Source organism: Ursus maritimus, unplaced genomic scaffold, assembly GCF_017311325.1.
Source record: "Ursus maritimus isolate PB19 unplaced genomic scaffold, ASM1731132v1 scaffold_1, whole genome shotgun sequence".
NCBI classification, from domain to species: domain Eukaryota; kingdom Metazoa; phylum Chordata; class Mammalia; order Carnivora; family Ursidae; genus Ursus; species Ursus maritimus.
Window position 1 is genome coordinate 25,816,079 of NW_024423343.1, and position 18,910 is coordinate 25,834,988.

An 18,910-nucleotide genomic window follows, 5' to 3' on the forward strand; every position below is an offset into this window, starting at 1 on the left:
ACTTTATCCCTCTTATTAAAAAGTATAGAAATACCTAAAAATATGCAATAACTTATTGAGCTTGAGCAATAAAAGGAGATGTCTGTAGAAAATACTTGAATTGGAGCTGTTGGTCTTATATATTCATATTGCTACCAGAAAAATAGGTACAATCATGGAACACTACATCAAAAACTAAGGATATGGGGGCGCCTGGGTGGCACAGCAGTTTAGTGTCTGCCTTCGGCTCAGGGCGTGATCCCAACGTTATGGGATCGAGCCCCACATCAGGCTCCTCCGCTATGAGCCTGCTTCTTCCTCTCCCACTCCCCCTGCCTGTGTTCCCTCTCTCACTGGCTGTCTCTCTCTCTCTCTGTCAAATAAATAAATAAAATCTTTAAAAAAAAAAAAAACTAAGGATGTACTGTATGGTGACTAACATAACATAATAAAAAATTATTATTAAAAAAATAAGTACAGACATATATTATAGATGCAGTAGGGGGTGACCACAAAGTTCTAGGGGGGAAAATGATAACAGCAATCTTCATAGCAATTTCCAAGTAGAGGACATTATGTTGTACAGAGGCAAAGGGGATCAGAAAGAAGGAAGCATTTGAGCTGAACTGAGTGGCATATAAATAAATATAAATATAAATATATTTATGTAAATATAAATATAAATAAATTAGTAGCCAATAAATAAGAAAAGGAGAAGAGGCCACATCTCACAGAACACATGGCAAGAACAAGGGCCCAGACACCTGCACCCCAACGTTTGTAGCAGCAATGTCCACAACAGCGAAACTATGGAAAGAGCCCAGATGTCCATCGACAGATGAATGGAGAAAGAAGATGCGGTATATATACACAATGGAATAGTACTCAGCCATTAAAAAAATGAAATCTTGCCATTTGCAATGATGTGGATGGAACTAGAGGGTATTATGCTAAGTGAAATAAGTCAGTCAGAGAAAGACAATCATCATATGATCTCACTCATATGTGGAATTTAAGAAACAAAACAGAGGATCATAGGGAAGTTAGGAAAAAATGAAATAAGATGAAGTCAGAGAGGGAGACAAACCATAAGAAACTCTTAATCATAGGAAACCAACTGAGGGTTGCTGGAGGGGAGAAGGGTGGGGGATGGGGTAAATGGGTGATGGGCATTAAGGAGGGCATGTGATGTAATGAGCACTGGGTGTTATATACAGCTGATGATTCATTGACTTCTACCTCTGAAACTAATACATTTTATGTTAATTAACTGAATTTAAATAACAAAATAAATTAAAATCAAAAGAATAAAAAACTAAATAAACTGCCCAAGAGAAAGGAAAAAAAAAGAACAAGGGCCCAGAGGTTAAAAAAAAAAAAAAAAAGGTGAAACGTGTGCCTAGGGAGCACCAAAGAGACCCTTCTGATTGGAACAGGTGTGTACTAAAAGACAGTAGCACAAGAAAATGCTGTCAAGGGAGGCGGGATGTTACTGAAGAAGACCCCACAGATTGGCCTATGGGTTCTGACCCACTGAAAGTATTGGAGCAGAGAAGAGAAATGAAAACCACTGAAGATATTCAAACAGAAACATGAAATGCTCAGAGTGGGGCTCTAGGAATATTTTTAGAACAATAAGACATTGAAAAGCAATTTGGAGAGAACCACAACAATCCAGCGATGCTAGAGCCATCAGGAAGGCAAAAGTATTAAAGCTTAATCAAATGAATGAGAAGAAATCAGTTATTATTTCTCTTGGGCCTAGATATCTAAAAAATGATTAACAGTATTGTAATAAATCAGAAACCCCCTTAGAGGGTAATCTTTATGAGAAAGGAGAGTACATCATCTCTGTTCAACAATGTATGTATCCCTTGTGGCTAGTATACATGGTACCTGGTGATCATTCAGTCCATATGTGTTCAAAAGGTGAATAAATTAATTTAGGAGAATAAATTAAAAGATCACTTTAGGACAAAATAAATTTTTGAGAGCATGTAGAAATAACCATCAGACAATTAGAAATAAAGAACTGAATACTGAGAGTTTGTCAAACTGAATTGATCTAAAACTTACTGGATGTGTTTAAATATACTTAGCTCTAGGGATTAGAAAATAATAATAAGATACTGTTTCCCACCTTCATTGTGTTAATGGTTTATTAGACTAGAAATCCAAATTTTAGATTGATTTCCTAGATAGGAGTAATCTTTCAATCAGACCTTCAAGGTAAGGAGTGCATAGAAAAAAGAAGTTTTATTTCTTTTTTTAAGATTTTCTTTTTTAAGCTCTACCCCCCAACATGGGGCTCAAACATTCGACTCCAAGATCAAGAGTCCAGTTGCATGCTCTACCGACTGAGCCACCCAGGCACCCAAGACAGAAGTTTTAGATCAGAAGATTTAAGAGCACCTATTTAATGGATGAAAGGAAGAGGAAGAACCTAAGTAAGAAACAGACAAAGACTTTCAGAGAGGTCAGGAGGAGAATGAAGGGAACGTAATGTCACAGAAGCCAACAAAAGTGAGAGTTTCAATATGTGTGATACTCTTGAGAAGGCCGCTTATTTTAAAGCAGGCTACTGTCTAGAAAATGTTAGCAGTAAAAACGGATGCAAGAGAAGGTTAAGAAACTAAAGACATAAAATATAAGTTACCCTTTTAAGAAACATGGCAATGAAAGAAAAGACATGGAAGAAAAGGACAATTAATTCAACATCAAGAAAAAGTAATTGCCATTTAGAATCATGCAAAACTGACTTTTTTTTTTCCAGAAAAGAAGGGATTAGGTACAGAAAAAAATGGCAATCACCTTCCTTTTTTGCTACTTGTGCTCTTTGCATATTTCCCTTGTTGTCCAAATCACACCACAGTATAACTAGGTCTGTATTTTTGTCTCCGCTTCTTGACTGTCCTCACTAAACTATCTCATTCTCCTTTGTAGCCCTAGCTCCTGGCATAGGGGACACTCCAAGTTTGTAGAGCTTGAACTGAAAATTCAAGACGCAAGAGAATCATTGAAGGAGCTTGGTCCTGAAGGAAGTAGGAGAGTTTGAAGTGGAGGAGAAGAGCTTGGGGGAGAAAAAAAGGACACATCTGCCTTTGAGACAAGGGAAGAGAACCGGATTTGAGAAGTAGAGGCATAGTGGAGAATAGAAAGGAGGGAAACTGAGGAAATCCCATCAGATGAACAAGATCTGGTTAAGTAGGATTGGTCTGCTGAAAGGTACAGGAGGGAAAGCTGAGGAAAGTGGAACACATGGGATGAGAATTAATAAAAGGACCAAGCTAGACGTGCTAGTCTCACTAATTCACACTCACTAATAATACTTAGTTCAGTCGTTCTCAATCCTAAATGCGTATTAGAATCACCTGGAAACTCTTTTTAAAAAATAATTTATATTCCTGTCTGTAGAAATTCTAATTTAAGAAATCTGGATAAGACTCTGGCATTTTTAAAACCTTCAAGTATCAGTAATGTGCAGCCAAAAATTAAAACCTCTGGCTTGGTAGATTTTTGGTATTTAAATGGAAAGCACTTAACATCAATTATTGGTACTGGATTTCAAAGAGAGGAAAAAACAACAGGATACAGGTAATGTCACGTCTATAAAGGCAGTCAATGGGATAATTCTACGTACAAAATTTCATTGACTCTCTACTTTGACTGTTATGAAAGAAATTATCAATGATGGTGCTCATTTCTCTCTACAGACTCACAGCTTCTGTGAAGGCAAGTCATCCTTAATGGTATTTCTCTCTCTGTGCCTCTGTCCCTGTCTCTGCCTTTCTGTCTTTCTCTCTCTCTTTCAAGTTATAGGTTGGAGCCGCTCTGCTGATCTGAATGCAGTTTGTTATTTTATGCAAATTAAAATGCAAAACTTAATCTATTCCTATATAGTACCAGATAGCTAAGGTCCAGCAATGGAAAGATCTCCATTTATTGATATTTTTACTACCATCACTGACACAAATACGATCACTTCACACAGTCCTGCTCTATAAAGCTATAATCACATCATCAATGAGTGGAAATGAGCCTGCATTTACTTGACAAACGGATTAGAGGAGATTGAATGCACTGTGTTAAGGATAATGTATCTGCCAAAGAAAGGAAAACACTCTAAATAAAAAAACACCAGACTCTACCTAGTTCTGACATAATGGGAGTAGTTAATGTCCACCATAAAGAGATACATGCAACCTGTTCCTGCAAATTTTTATTTCTTTTGTTTCAATTACATACTTAGGAAGCAACAAAGAATGTGTGACACAATCTAATGGTAGAACTTTTTTTTAAACTACAGTTGACCTTTGAATAATGTGGAAGTTAGGGGTACTGACCGCCCCCCCCGGCCCCCGTCCATGCAGTCAAAAATCTTCATATAACTTTTGACTCCCCCAAAACTAAATTACTAATAGCTTCCTACTGACTGGAAGCCTTACCACTAACATAAATGGTTGATTAACACATATTTTAAATGTCATATGCATTATCTACTGTACTTTGACAATAAGAGAAAAGAAAATGTTACGAAAATCATAAGGAAAATACACTTACAGTACTGTACTGTATTTATTGAAAAAAAAATCCACACATAAGTGGTCCTGTGCAGTTCAAACCTGTGTTGTTCAAGAGTCAACTGTACAAAGCAAGTTTCTTCCATTCAAATTTAGTGGGAAGAATAGCTAGCATTTCTTTAGCTTCTTATTACATGCCCGACACGGAGCTAAATGTTATTTCATCTAATCCTTACCATATCAGCACAAGATAACAGCTATTATTACTCCTGTTTTACAGAAGAGAAAATTAAATTTCAGAAAGAAAACTTGCCCATAATCACAGAACCTATAGACGGTAAAATCAGGATGGAACCCAAATCTTTCAGCAAGCCCAAGTACATAACGATTATGTTATATTACACCTCAGAAATGAAAGAGAAAGCAATTACATGCAAGTCTCTTGATTGCTCTCCTGTGTGTTTTCTCCAGAGTCTTCCCTCTTGTGTTCTTAAACTTTTTGAAATGAAAACTTGCCTGGCTAAGAAAGGGTCCTGGATATTCTTTTGCACAGAACAAGAGAATGCTGATACTATGTAAGGTTTTGTTGTCACTGACTTTCTTTGCTTATTTTTTTTTAAAAGAATGCGTTTCAGTCCACTTGCATAACAAGCTATTTGCAGGAATTTTGAGACAAAGGTTGGAGAAGTAGTCAATGTAAGCATATTGAAGGACAAAGGCTACAGAAAACTACATAAAATGTTTCTACTGTTTAGATTTATGTTACTCTATTGCCATCTTCTGGTTTTATTCTAAAATGCATTTTATAAATGTTAATCTGGTTGTGCGGCTGGGCGAGAATCTCTGTCCTAGCATTAAGTATTACAGAATGTGAACTCTGGAGGTTGCAACACAGCGTGGCCTTAAACTAAGCTCTTCACTTTATGAGTTTACTTATTTGTTAACAAATTTATTAATTAAACAAGTTTTAATTAATCTGGTACTGAGCTGAGCACCTGTAATAGAACAGCCATGGTCATTCCATCAGGAAAAACCGGAGCCTTAAGAAAAATAAAAGGCTTAGTTGAAGCCACCCAGGTGTTCCATAGACACATGGCAGCCAGAATTTATCAGCACCCAGTTACAGATATTCTTCAGTGTTATATGAAGCACTTAATTAGCACCACTGGAACAGACATATAAAGCAATACAAGAAAACAGTATCTAGCCCTTGTCGACACCGTTCCACTCTTAAACTCCACCGTTCTGCCCTTTGAACTCCATGCCCAGGATTACTGATGCATTGTAGTCAGCAGCTCACAAGCTGCAGAATGTTACCCATTATCATACTTAAAACACTATAGCTATAATGCGACGCAATAAACTCACATGTATCTATAGGACTCATTCCTTCATGAAAAATTTTAAAAACTAAAGTTGTACAGTCATGCTTTGTGAGACAGTGAGATGAAGCCTGCTCAGACCGGATGAGCAGACACCAACCCACACCACAACCCATATGAAGGTGTTTTTATTCAACACAAACAAACAGCAACAATGATAAAAGGATGCGACCACAAAGGCACTGAAACTTTCTGGGAGTCCTGGCTAGGCTCTGACCAACCTATCATTCTTTTCGTACCAGCCAGGGAAACAACAGAACTCATCTGCTAATGCCAAAAATTGTAAAGCTCTTTTTCTTTTTTTTAGATTTTATTTATTTATTTGACAGAGAGAGAGACAGCCAGCGAGAGAGGGAACACAAGCAGGGGGAGTGGGAGAGGAAGAAGCAGGCTCCCAGCAGAGGAGCCTGATGTGGGGCTCAATCCCACAACACCGGGATCACGCCCTGAGCGGAAGGCAGACGCTTAACAACTAAGCCACCCAGGCGCCCCAAAAATTGTAAAGCTCTTAATCCAGTTAGAAATGACTACAACTGAGGGCCTTTTCTCTAGTTAGTTGCTTCCCCAATTCCGAGTTGTCTAGTAGGTTAATTTCAACATCACAGAAAGTCTCCTCTGGCTGGCTGCCCCATGTACTGGTGATTAAGGACAGCGTTAATGTGTTCTGTGCTCAGGCCGCTGGGCCTCCAGACTGCTGTGTCCTTCTGTGCACCGCTGTCCTGGGCATTCTGAGATTCAGTCAGCAGAGGAGAAAAGGGACCTACCAGCCAGTTGAGAGGCTTGCTGTTAACAAGATAATCCATCACATCATCTAAAGACTCCCTCATTTTCTGCAACTCCCCCTTGCTGGAAGTGAGGAGGCCGTCAGACACTTCCTTAAAGGAGGCAGCATTGCAGAACTCTGGGTCAATGTCACCAGCCATCACCCCCCCCCCAAGTGACTGGCCTGACCTTGGAGGTTCTGTGGTAACCTTCGCTATTAGACAGCAGGGTGTGGCACGTGGTCTGGAGCTGCTGAGTCAGGTTGTGGGCAGTCGCAAGAGGACGGGACTCAATGTGCTCAGCAAAGTGGGATTCTTCTGTATCATCATGGCCAATGCTTCTCTTCTACTCCACCCAGGAGAGATAGAACTTATCCTGAGCACCTTGAATTTTCCGGTTGGCACTATGTATATTCTTCCTGGCAAATTCAATCAGATTAACAGTGGAATGGAGCTAAGAAATGGTCTCTTCCCTTTTTTGCTTGGCTTCCTTAATCCTGTTAAGGCCTGCTGGTAGGCACGTGAACAGAGCTTGGTAGACAGGGATCCCAGCCTAATGGAATAACTTGGCTTCTGAACCATCTCAAACCCTTCAACTTTTTTTGCTTCTTTTTCTAGTTCTTTCTCAGTGAGAGGGAGGTACTGGTCTACCAGCAACTCTGATTCGGTGAGCACATTTTCTACTCCGTGCTCACCAGCTGCATCATCCCACTGCCCAAGACTGTGTTAATGCTGCCATCGGCCATAGACTTGGTCTTTGCTACACTGCCAATCACTGCTCCTTTGGCCTTTTCCATCACCCCAGTGATGGTGCTGGCCATGGAATCTTCAGTCCTGGTCACAGTAGTTGTCACAGCATCTTTTGCCCCAATCACAGCACCTCTGGCATTGGCAACAACCTGGTTTGTTGGCTGATTCAGAATAGGCAGTTTCTCCTCAATCCTGTGTAGCCCCTTACAGGCATAGGTATTGGCAACGGCAATATGTGACTCTAGCTTCTGGATGACGGGCAGAGCACTCGTCACAGCCACGGAAGGGATAGTCTTCACACCGTCTCTGCCACCTCACACACAGACTGATCCTTTGTACGGATATAAGCTGAGGAGACAAGGTCGTATGTAGAGCTCACCAAGGGAGCGTAGGTTGGCTACCCGAGTCACCACCGTCGGTTGCGGATCAACTGCAACAGATGCCATTTTTCTTCCTGGAGAAAGAAATGTACAGACAGCAGCCCAGAGGACAAGGTCCAGTGAGTCCTTGTGGCATTCCAACAATTTGTTTGTTCGTTTAATTTTTCGGTTTGTTTGAGAGAGAGAGAGAGAGCAGGGAGCAGGTGCAAAGAGAGTAGGAGAGAGAAAATCAATCAGACTTTCCACTGAGGGCAGAGCTCACCATGGGACTTGATTTCAAGACTCCGAGATCATGACCTAAGCCAAAATCAAGAGTTGGACACTTAACCGACTAAGCCCGCCAGGCGCCCGAAAGCAACTAAGTTTTTAATATCTATCTCATTTACAGTAAACTTCATGAGATCTTATTTTTAATAGTTTGTCCCAGCATTCCTGTGGATTTTTCCACACAGGCGATCTTTATCTGCTAATAATAACAACGTTTGTACTTCCTATTCAATCTTTATAACATTTCTTTTCCCAATTTTACCTTTCTTCTTTTTTAAGATTTTACTATTTTTAAGTAATCTCTACACCCAACGTGGAGCTCAAACTCAGAACCCTGACATCAAGAGTCCCATGCTCTACTGACTGAGCCAGGGAGACACCCCCAAATTTTACCATTCTAATAACTAGAATTTAATTTTGGATAGAAGTGATATTAGAAAGGAAATTAAAGGGAATACTTATGAGGCTTTGACATGTATTGTAATATCTAGTGCAGATTGTATTGTACACACCCTTTAACGGGTTTATGATGTTCCCTTCTTTTGGTTACTAAAAGTTTTTATCATGGGGACGCCTGGGTGGCACAGCTGTTAAGCGTCTGCCTTCGGCTCAGGGCGTGATCCCAACGTTATGGGATCGAGCCCCACATCAGGCTCTTCTGCTATGAGCCTGCTTCTTCCTCTCCCACTCCCCCTGCTTGTGTTCCCTCTCTCGCTGGCTGTCTCTCTGTCAAATAAATAAATAAAATCTTTAAAAAAAAAAAAGTTTTTATCATGATTGAACTTATATTTCATCAAATGGCCATTTTATTCTGAATTCTTTACTTTGTTTCACATTGATATAGCGACATTAGCTTTCTACCAATCCACTCTTAACTAACATACTTTACATGTTTTTACTTCCAAACTTCCTAGCTCTTTATGTTTTAAGCATGTTTCTCATAAACAGCTTATAGTCAATTTTTTTTTCAATTTTAGTTTATTGTTGTTTTAATGGTTTTAATCCAAACAGATAATCTGAATTTCAACAGGCAAGCTTAACTCATTTACATCCCCTAGGATGTTTTTCATTTATTTGTGTCTTCTTTCCATCTTCTCAAAATATTTTTTCTATTGTTTCTTCAAACTACTTGTACATATATTTGCATAGAAAAAAATTACTTGTTCATATATAGGAATATTATACATTTCTTTTCACTATTTTTTACCTGCTGCCTTACTAAATTGTTGTACAAAATAGTTTTAGTTGATTTTTTAGGTTTCTAGATATACAATAATATCTGCAATTAGTCTTCCTTTCCTTTTCAATTTTTATGTTTATTTATTTATTCTTCTCTTGACTCCAGTAAAATGTTAAATAATAATGGCAATAATGGACAACCTCGCCTTATTGTTTTAAATTTTAGCCATCTTCATAGATACATATTTGAAACCTAAGCCCAAGTTAAGTCGGGCCAATAGTTATAAATCCTTACAAAAGCATTTTTCTCATACCCAGAGCCAGGTTGGGATACAAAAGCTTCCTTATCCTGCTTGCACTTGTGGGTAAACTTTTTTCTTTTTCTTTCTTTCTTTTCCTTTTCTTCTTCTTCTTTTTTTTTTTTTTTTTTTTTTTTTTTTTTTTTTTTTTTTTTTTTTAGATATAATTGCCACAGAACATTGTATTAGTGCCAGGTGTCCAGCATAGTGATTTGCTATATGTATATATTACAAAATGATCACCACAGTAAGTCTACTTAACATCCATCACCACATAGATGCATTTTTTTCTTTCTTGTGATAAGAACTTTAAAGATCGACTCTATTAGCAACAATAGCCATTTTCTTTGCTTTTTCACTTAGCATGTAGCCCTTTGAGGGTTCCAATTTAATGCAGGATCTCGGTTTCTATTCCCACCTTTTAGATAAACACTTAAATTCAAGATTAGGGAAGCTCCCTTCTGCTTCCAAAGGCAACTACATTTCCAACTCCCACTTACTGTGCTATTTGTTTTCCTTCTTATTTTTGATGGCTGGGCTTTCTTTGACTTTCTTATAATTCAACTATGAATTTTAATTTAAATTTTTAAAATGTAATATATTGATATAGCATAACAAATTTTAAATATGAAAATTCTCTTACCCCAGTCCATCATCTACCCAGTTTCCACCATTACCCCTCCCCAGAAATAACCCCACAAGTAACCACTACTGCTTCTTGTATATCTTTCCAGATTTTCTTTATACTTGTATGATCAAATAAAAGTACCATACCACACACAATATCCTGTACCTTGCTTTTTTTCCCTCACTTAACAATATATCTTGGGAGATCTTTCTACATTTATACATTTAGTGCTTCCTCATTTTTATACAGACATGTCACATTACATTCCATGACAGAATGTAATTTAGCTGATCAATTCCCTACATTTGCAATATTTACATTTTCCCCTATTACAAACTATGTTGCAAAGAATAATTAATGTATAGATCATTTACGGGGACTACAAGTATAGCTATAGGATAAATTCCTCAAAATTATATTATAGGGTTAAAAGGTATGGGCATTTGTGATTTTTGACAATTATTACTAAATTGTCTTCCTTATAGGTTGTAACAATTTGCACTTCCCACCAACAATGCATAATCCTCTTAGCGGTACCGCTGCTTACTTAGCAAAAGTCCATGGTGGCAAACTGGACAGGAATGATTAGCTCTGAGTTTGGCTTCTACAGATTCCAATGCTCTACATCAGCTTGTGTACATCCCCTTAAAAGTTCAGTTGGTTTCTCCTTGCCCTGGTAGACTTCCCTGCTCACCTATCTTCTAAGGCAACTGCCCCTGGGGCTGGAAATGGCTACAGGTCTCTCTGATGTGCCACCCAGGTTCTCTGTGGCTCACCCCTTTCTCAAGCTCAGTCTTCTTTACGTCCACAGTTCTTCAAAAGCTCTAAACACAAATACGATTGCTTTTTTGCCTGTTTATCCAGGTTTCCTCATTAGAGATGAAACAAGGATCTTGCCCTCACGAACCATATTTGAAAGCTTTCTTATCTTTTTCTTTTTAAGATTTTATTTATTTTTGAGAGAGAGAGAGAGAGAGCACTCATGTGTGCATTTGAGCAGGGCAGTGGGGAGAGGGCAGAGGGAGAGAGAAAGAATTTTAAGCAGACTCAGCACTGAGCTTAGAGTTACTCCAGAGTTCAACACAGGGCTCGATGCCATGACCGTGAGATCATGACCTAAGCAGAAATCAAGAGTAAGAGTCTGGCACCTAACCAACTGAGCCACCCAGGCACCCTTTCTTGTCTTCTTTTTGAAATGAAATACCTCTAGTGCTTCCCAGTAATCATGATACTGGTTTGGAGGCTGAAATAGGATAGTTTATAATTGAGGGAATATCCATCAATTCCTACTTTGTTGAAAGATTTTTTATTCATCAATGTTTGTTGATTTTGTGAAAGACCTTTTAGTATACACAGAGAAAATAAGAATTTTGGAATATATTAAGCATTCTTAGGCCAAAGGGAGTCAAGACTAAGGATGAGGCCCAGGACTTAATTATAAGGGTGTCAGAGCTACAGAGGAGATTACATCCTCAATCCTGGTAAATCTATTCCCTGATTAGAAAGGACTAAGACCCTGAACCATGAAATAAGAACTTTGGTTTGATGCACTCAAAAATACTGCATCCTGGGGTGCCAGGGCAGCTCAGTTGGTTGAGCATTGGACTCTTGGTTTCAGCTCAGGTTATGGTCTCATGGGTCCTGGGAATGAGCGCTATGTTGGGCTCTGCACTCAGTGGGGAATCTGAAAGATTCTCTCCCACTACCTCTCCCCCTGGTCTCTCTCTCTCCCTCAAATAAATGGGTAAATCTTAAAAAAAAAAAACAAACAAAAAAAAAAAAAAAAACACTGAATCCCAAATCCTCCTGAATCCTCTTGGCCCACAGAACTGGCCTACACTTTAGTTAAAGACTCTAATACTTAATGAAAAAGAGGCACTTCTGCAGGCCTGATTCACCTGCCTCCAGCTGTCTACTCTTTCTCTACCCTTCCTCCCTCTTTACTTCACCACTTATAGCTTCCAGTCCTGCATTAAATCAGTGGGGAGTTTATAGTACAAGAGAATGACTTTCTTCCTATGTGAAGAGAACACTAATTCCAGGAACTATTGTTTAAATAATGTCACATGTTATTTAAAAGTAGAATGACTCACTGAACCAGTCTTACAGACTTGGAATCCACACCTGAGAAAATCTTAAGGGTTCAAGGTAGAAGTGACAAGAAATGACAGATTTTTCCATCAACTATTTCATGGCTATTTCATGACTGTAAAGTGACCATATTTCCAACCACTTAATGAGCCATATCTTCTACCAATATTCAAATGAAATGTTACTTCCACATCTAATCTGTTGATGCTGTAGAGTGAATGTTTGTGGCCTCCTCCCTGCACAAAATTCATATGTTGCAATCCCAACCCAGTGGGATGGTATTAGGAGATGGGGCCTCTGGGAAGTGCTTTTGTCATAAGGATGGAGCTCTCATAAATGGGATTTGTGCCTTTATTAAAGAGGCTCCAGAAGAATCTCTTGTCCCTTCCATCATGTGAGGATACAATGAAAAGTCTGTCACCTGGAAGAGAGACCTCACCTGATTGCCCTGGCACTCCCATCTTGGACTTCCAACTTCCAGAACTGTGAGGAAAAAATATCTGTTGTTTATAAGCCACCCGGTCCATGGCATTTTGTTATGGCAGCCTGAACAGACCAAGATAGTTGGCAAACCCTGTCAATTCTATCTCTAAAATATATATATATATTGAGAATCCATTCATTTCCTTCCATCTCCATTATATCTGTTTCTGGGCGGCCATCACCTCTCACCTACAGGAACAAAGTAACCTCATAACTGGGATCCACAGAACCACTCACCAATCCCTTCCCACAAACGTAAACAATCATTCAATTTCCCTGCTTAAAACCCCTCCCTGGCCTCTTTTTGAGGCTAAAATAAAATCTCAAATCCTTATCCAGGATTCCAATGCCCTGCCTGACTTGGCCACAGATTGCTACCCCCTCGACACACACACACACACACACACACACACACACACACTACCCTCCCACTCACTCATTACAATGCATCCCAAACACCCAAATCTTCAAGCTGTTCTCCCTCCAGGCTTTCCCTCCAGGCTTTGTTCCTGCTCTTCTCTCTACCTGGAGGTAGAGATGATCCACAAATTGAAAAACCATCTGCTACTCTATTTTATGATCTCATATATCTTTTTACTTTAACCAAGAAATAGTATATCCATTGAGAATCCACTTCTCAAAACTAATGGGATAAGTAAGAAAGAAAAATGGGAGGTGGAGAAGGAGTAATACTATAGCACAGCATGCTAATGAGCATGTATTTAGTATTGGATGGGCAAGATAAGGAACAAGAAGATAAGCCCCTACCTCTCCAGTCTCTTTTCCCCCACTTGAGAGAGACTTAAGAACCATGAACAACATGGAACTTCTCTTCAGGCTAAATTGCTAGCCAATGCATGACTGTGCTCCCTCATTTATAAATTTACACATTTCGAAGCTGTCATATTTAATGTCATTTTCCTGCTGAAATCAAGAATTAGACCACTGGTAAAGAAAAAAAAAAGAATTAGACCACTGGCATAATTGCAATGATTCTTATGGAGCACGAAACTAAATTAGGCATGAATGGGTTTATTCACAAGCATCCACCCTCCTAGAATTATGTTTTAGGGAAATGTATTACTTAACCCTAATTATTGGATCTTTATAATTCTGACAGCTTTCAAAACAAGAATTCTCTAGCTTCGTATTAAGGAACAAAATCTGCATTATTTACTTTCTATAGCTGTAATTGCTGTTTTACTCTTGATTCAAGTTGAAAGAAAGATCATACAAGTGGGGAGCATGAAATAAGAGGGCACACTTCTAGCCTGGCCAGCTCATTGAGTTCCCACTGAAAATGAATGAAGCAAGTACCACCAGGATTCTACAGAGTTCTAGCCTGGCCAGCTCATTGAGTTCCCACTGAAAATGAATGAAGCAAGTACCACCAGGATTCTACAGAGTTCTAAATTTTCAGTATATATTAAGCAGGTTCTCCAGAGAAACAGAAACAGTAATATATATATATATATATATATATATAATATATATATATATATCAATGAGAAGTACGCTCATGTGATTATGGAATAGAAGGAAACAATGGAATAGAAGGAAAAGTCGATATGCACCCACTGTAGATATTCAGCATTTTCACTCATGCAGTAAGTACTCATTGAACACTTACCATATACAAGACAAATGGCGGCAGTGAATAAGACAAGATAGTGCTGCACTCATCAGAATTCTATTAAAAAAGATACTTTAAAAGTATAATGGCTAACATTTCTTTGCTACTGATTATGCATCAGATCCTCTGATAAATGTTTTATTCACATGCATTGCTCATTTACTCTTCACAAATGTAAATTAATCCTCATATTTTAAAAATTACATATGAAGGAAATGCAGTAGGCTGAATAGTGGCTTCCCAAAGATGTCCCTGTCCTAATCCACAGACCGTTCGCACATGTTAATTTATGTGGTAAAATGGGACCCTGCAGAAACGATTAACTTAAGAACAGTGGATTCTGGATTCCAGGTGAACCCAATGTAATCACAAAGGTCCTTATAAGAAGGAAGGAGGAGGATCCAACTCTTTAGTAGATGTGAAGACAGAAGCAGAGTGGAGTGGTTGAAGAAGCCTTGAACCAAGAAATGAAGGCAACTTTTAGAGGATGAAACAGGCAAGGAAAGAGATCCTTCCCTAGAGGTTCCAGGGGAAACCCATGCCTACCAACATCCTTGATGTTAGCCCAGTGAAACTTATTTGTCTTTGGACCTCCGGAAGGGTAAGGTAATAAGTCTGTGTTGTGTTAAGCCACTAAGTTTGTGGTAATTTGTTATGCCAGCAAAAGGAAACTAATACACGAAGACAGAACTTCTAGGAGGTGGGCGCAGTAAATCACTGGGTTCTCGATTTGGGCTCTACCTTCCAGTGACTGATTCATGAAATCTTCTATGGGAGCAGGTTATTTTGAAAATGCTCCTCGAGTGCCTCCCATATTCACTCACACTTGAGTAAAGGAGGTAAATGAGAGCCCAGCACTCTCTCTCTTAAAATTTATGCAGGACGTAGAACTTCCAGGCAAAAACAATATTCCGTTGCATACTGGTGATTATTTATAACTTCCCTAAGTTGTTATACCCCCTACCAAATGCCATGAAACATTGTAACTAAGTATACTGAAGATAAAGTCAAAATCATAAAAAGTACCATTTTACAAAGAGGTTTTACCTCTTTGTAGATTTACGTCTTCACAGATCACAGATCACTTTGCCAATACAGGTTTCCCCTGCTTTTTGTGTTAGCATTAGGCCACTTGGCTTTTATAAAAGACCTAACATCAGTACTTGTTTTCATTAACTGAAAGAAATCGGAAAAGGATTTTCACTTTTACAATGAAAGGTGAAAAGCGAAAATAGCAGTTTGTTTCGCAGCAAGCTGTGTTTGAGCACCATCCCATGCAGCTAGAGAGCCGACCCCCGGCTCCTTCCCCAGGGACCACCATCAAGCCACTGTAGATTTGAACTGTGTCTGTGAGCATCTGTACTTTATCACAATTTATTTTGTGCATCCTTTAGCAAGATGTGACCTAAGGTATCAGAAAAGCCTAAGAGAGGGGCGCCTGGGTGGCACAGCGGTTAAGCGTCTGCCTTCAGCTCAGGGCGTGATCCCGGCATTATGGGATCAAGCCCCACATCAGGCTCCTCCGCTATGAGCCTGCTTCTTCCTCCCCTACTCCCCCTGCTTGTGTTCCCTCTCTCGCTGGCTGTCTCTATCTCTGTCGAATAAATAAATAAAATCTAAAAAAAAAAAAAAAGAAAGAAAAGAAAAGCCTAAGAGAGGTGATTTTGGGGGTTGGGGAATGCTCAAAATTTTTTGCATATAAATTGTTATTGCTTCTATGTTGCTCATAGGAATATGCTATTTTTGAATAGTGGGTGAAACTTGCATTCTTTAAGACTTTTTGACTTTTCTGCATTTTATCTTTTGTACGTGTCTAAAACTCTCACTTAGAAATAAGTCAAGCAGAGAAAGACAACTATCATATGATTTCTCTCATCTATGGAACATAAGAACTAGAATCATCAGTAGGGGAAGAAAGGGATAAAGAAAGGGGGGGTAATCAGAAGGGGGAATGAAACATGAGAGACTATGGACTATGAGAAACAAACTGAGGGCTACAGAGGGGAGGGGGGTGGGGGAATGGGATAGGCCAGTGATGGGTAGTAAGGAGGGCACATATTGCATGGTGCACTGGGTGTTATACACAACTAATGAATCATCGAGGCTTACATCGAAAACCGGGGATGTACTGTATGGTGACTAACATAATATAATAAAAAATCATTATAAAAAAAAATTAAAAAAAATAAAACTCTCACTTAATCTTTTTGTATATATTTTTTGATATTCGAAAAAACAACCCCCCCAATCTGTATAGGTCCCTCTATACCTCTGTATATCTCAAAGTCCTTACGAATCCATTCATTCTTCCTTTATTAGCTCACTTACTCACTTAGACTCAGTGAAATCATTGAATGTTCAGCACGTGCAAGACTCCCCTCTACACATTCTTTGTACTTATGGAGATAAACAGACAAATTAGACCTAGTTCTTACCATCAAGAAACTTACTTCCTGTATGATTAATCAGCAATTTTTAAATTCCTTTATAGCCACACATTTTACATGAGATTACAATTGTTTGTCTGTGTCTCTCCTAAAACACCTCTTGTGGGCAGGCAGCAGGTCATATTCATCTTTATATCTATGGAATTCAATAAATGTGTGCTTTCATATGTTCCTGATTGACTGAATGAAACTAAAGGGAGACTAAGGTAAACACACAGAAAATCCACTCTAAAAATCAAAGAGAATATGGAAAATCATATTTAATTGGGAGGATTTTACCAGATGGAGATGGTGGATATGGCAGTGTCAGGGCTATAAGGTCACTAACGCCACCTTTTTTTTTTTCCACCTGAACACAAAGGAAGACAGTATTTTCTAGCCTTCTCAATCTTCATGGGGCCACGTGAGGCCATCTGGGATCATGTGGTTAGTTATGGCCCATGGGACATGAGTCAAAGGAATGTAGGCTACTCCCAGGCTCAGCCCCTAAAGTCAGCCTCCACTTAAGATTTTCTGCTCCCCAAGGGGCGCCTGGGTGGCACATCGGTTAAAGCCTCTGCCTTCGGCTCAGGGCGTGATCCTGGCGTTGTGGGATCGAGCCCCACATTGGGCTCTTCTGCTATAAGCCTGCTTCTTTCTCTCCAGCTCCCCCTCTCGCTGGCTGTCTCTATCTCTGTCGAATAAATAAATAAAATCTTTAAAAAAAAAAAAAAAAAGATTTTCTGCTCCCCGCCTTTTTTTTCTTCTTTCTCAACAACTCTAGAGGTCACAAATCAAAGACACTGGTATTATAAAATGGAAAGATCTGGGTACCTAAATGTCTGCATGTAGTCAACTGCCTCCCTCCCCACCACTTTCATTAAGAATTGTGATATAAGCAAACATTAAACTTTTATTGTATTGAGCTCTTGAAATGTTGGGATTGTTTATTACAGTAGTTAGGCTCTGGCTTATACAGAAGAGGATGGCTTTCCAGGCAAAGGGAGCCACAGAAACAAAAGTAGAAAGGCAGGAAGAGATATCAAATGGTTGCAAAGTATAAGAAAGAAAACAGTCTCTCTCTCTCTCTCTCTCTCTCCCCCTCTCAAAAATAAATTTTTTTAAAAAGCTTTTAAAAAAAGAGAGAGGAGAGAGAGAAGGGCACCTAGGTGACTCACTTGGTTAAGCATCTACCTTCAGCTCAGGTCATGACCTCAGGGACCTGGGATTGAGTCCCACATCAGGCTTCCTGCTCAGCAGGGAGTCTACTTTTCCCTCTGCCCCTCCCCCCACTTGTGTTCTCTCACCCTCTCTCCCTCTCTCTCAAAAATAAATTTTAAAAAATCTTAAAAAAAAAAAAAAAAGGAGTCAGAAGAAATCAACCCTAATGAAAAACCGAGTCAGATGCCAGGAGGGCTTTGATTGATGAACTAATCTGAAAGAAAATGAAGAGCAATAATTTTCTAAAAGTGACACAATCAAAATAGTATTTTAGGAAGTATAACTTAACAGCAGTGCAATCTGGATAAAACTTTAAGTTCTTTTGATGGTTTGAAATCATGACTCAAGTTAGATTTTCGGAAAAGAGGATTTACTGACTAATAAGTCAGGCATAGCTGGATTGAAGGGTTCAACAGGACTCTGGACTCTGTGTCTCTTGCTAGATTACTCAGCTTTCCCCTGTAATGGTTTTATTTGCAAGACATGATGTTCCCCAGCAACTCCAATCTTACTTTCTACTGGCATCAAGTCCACCAGAACGAGATTCTCTTTCCCAACTCAGAAGTGAGTTTATTTTTAGACACCATGATTAACATGTGCAGCTCAAAATAAACCCTGTGCTCCGGTCCAGAGCACGTGCTCTGGGCTGCAAGAGAATAGAAACCGTTGGGGAGGAAAAGTTTTCCTTTTTTCCCTTCTCTGTTCTTTGGCTGATCTACTAATTAAACTGACATAAGACAGAACAACAGTAGAAAAATTTAATTTCATACATATGGGAGCTCATAAAAATGAGACTCCAAGAAGTAACTGAAGCAGGCAGCTTTTGTACCTTTTAGACAAACAATAAACTTGTGAAGAATCAACAAGATAAAGAAGTTGGGGTTTGGGATAGCACATTAATGAAGCAGTAA

At 39.1% G+C, this 18,910-nt stretch overlaps 1 long non-coding RNA gene and 1 pseudogene across 2 annotated transcripts in view; both read right to left on the reverse strand.

The window, feature by feature from the left end:
• The window catches only part of LOC103659821, a 173,443-nt gene that overhangs the window by 117,625 nt on the left and 36,908 nt on the right, over positions 1-18,910 (reverse strand). The gene's annotated exons all lie outside the window — the stretch shown is intronic.
• On the reverse strand, positions 6,306-8,646 carry LOC103659820 (annotated as a pseudogene).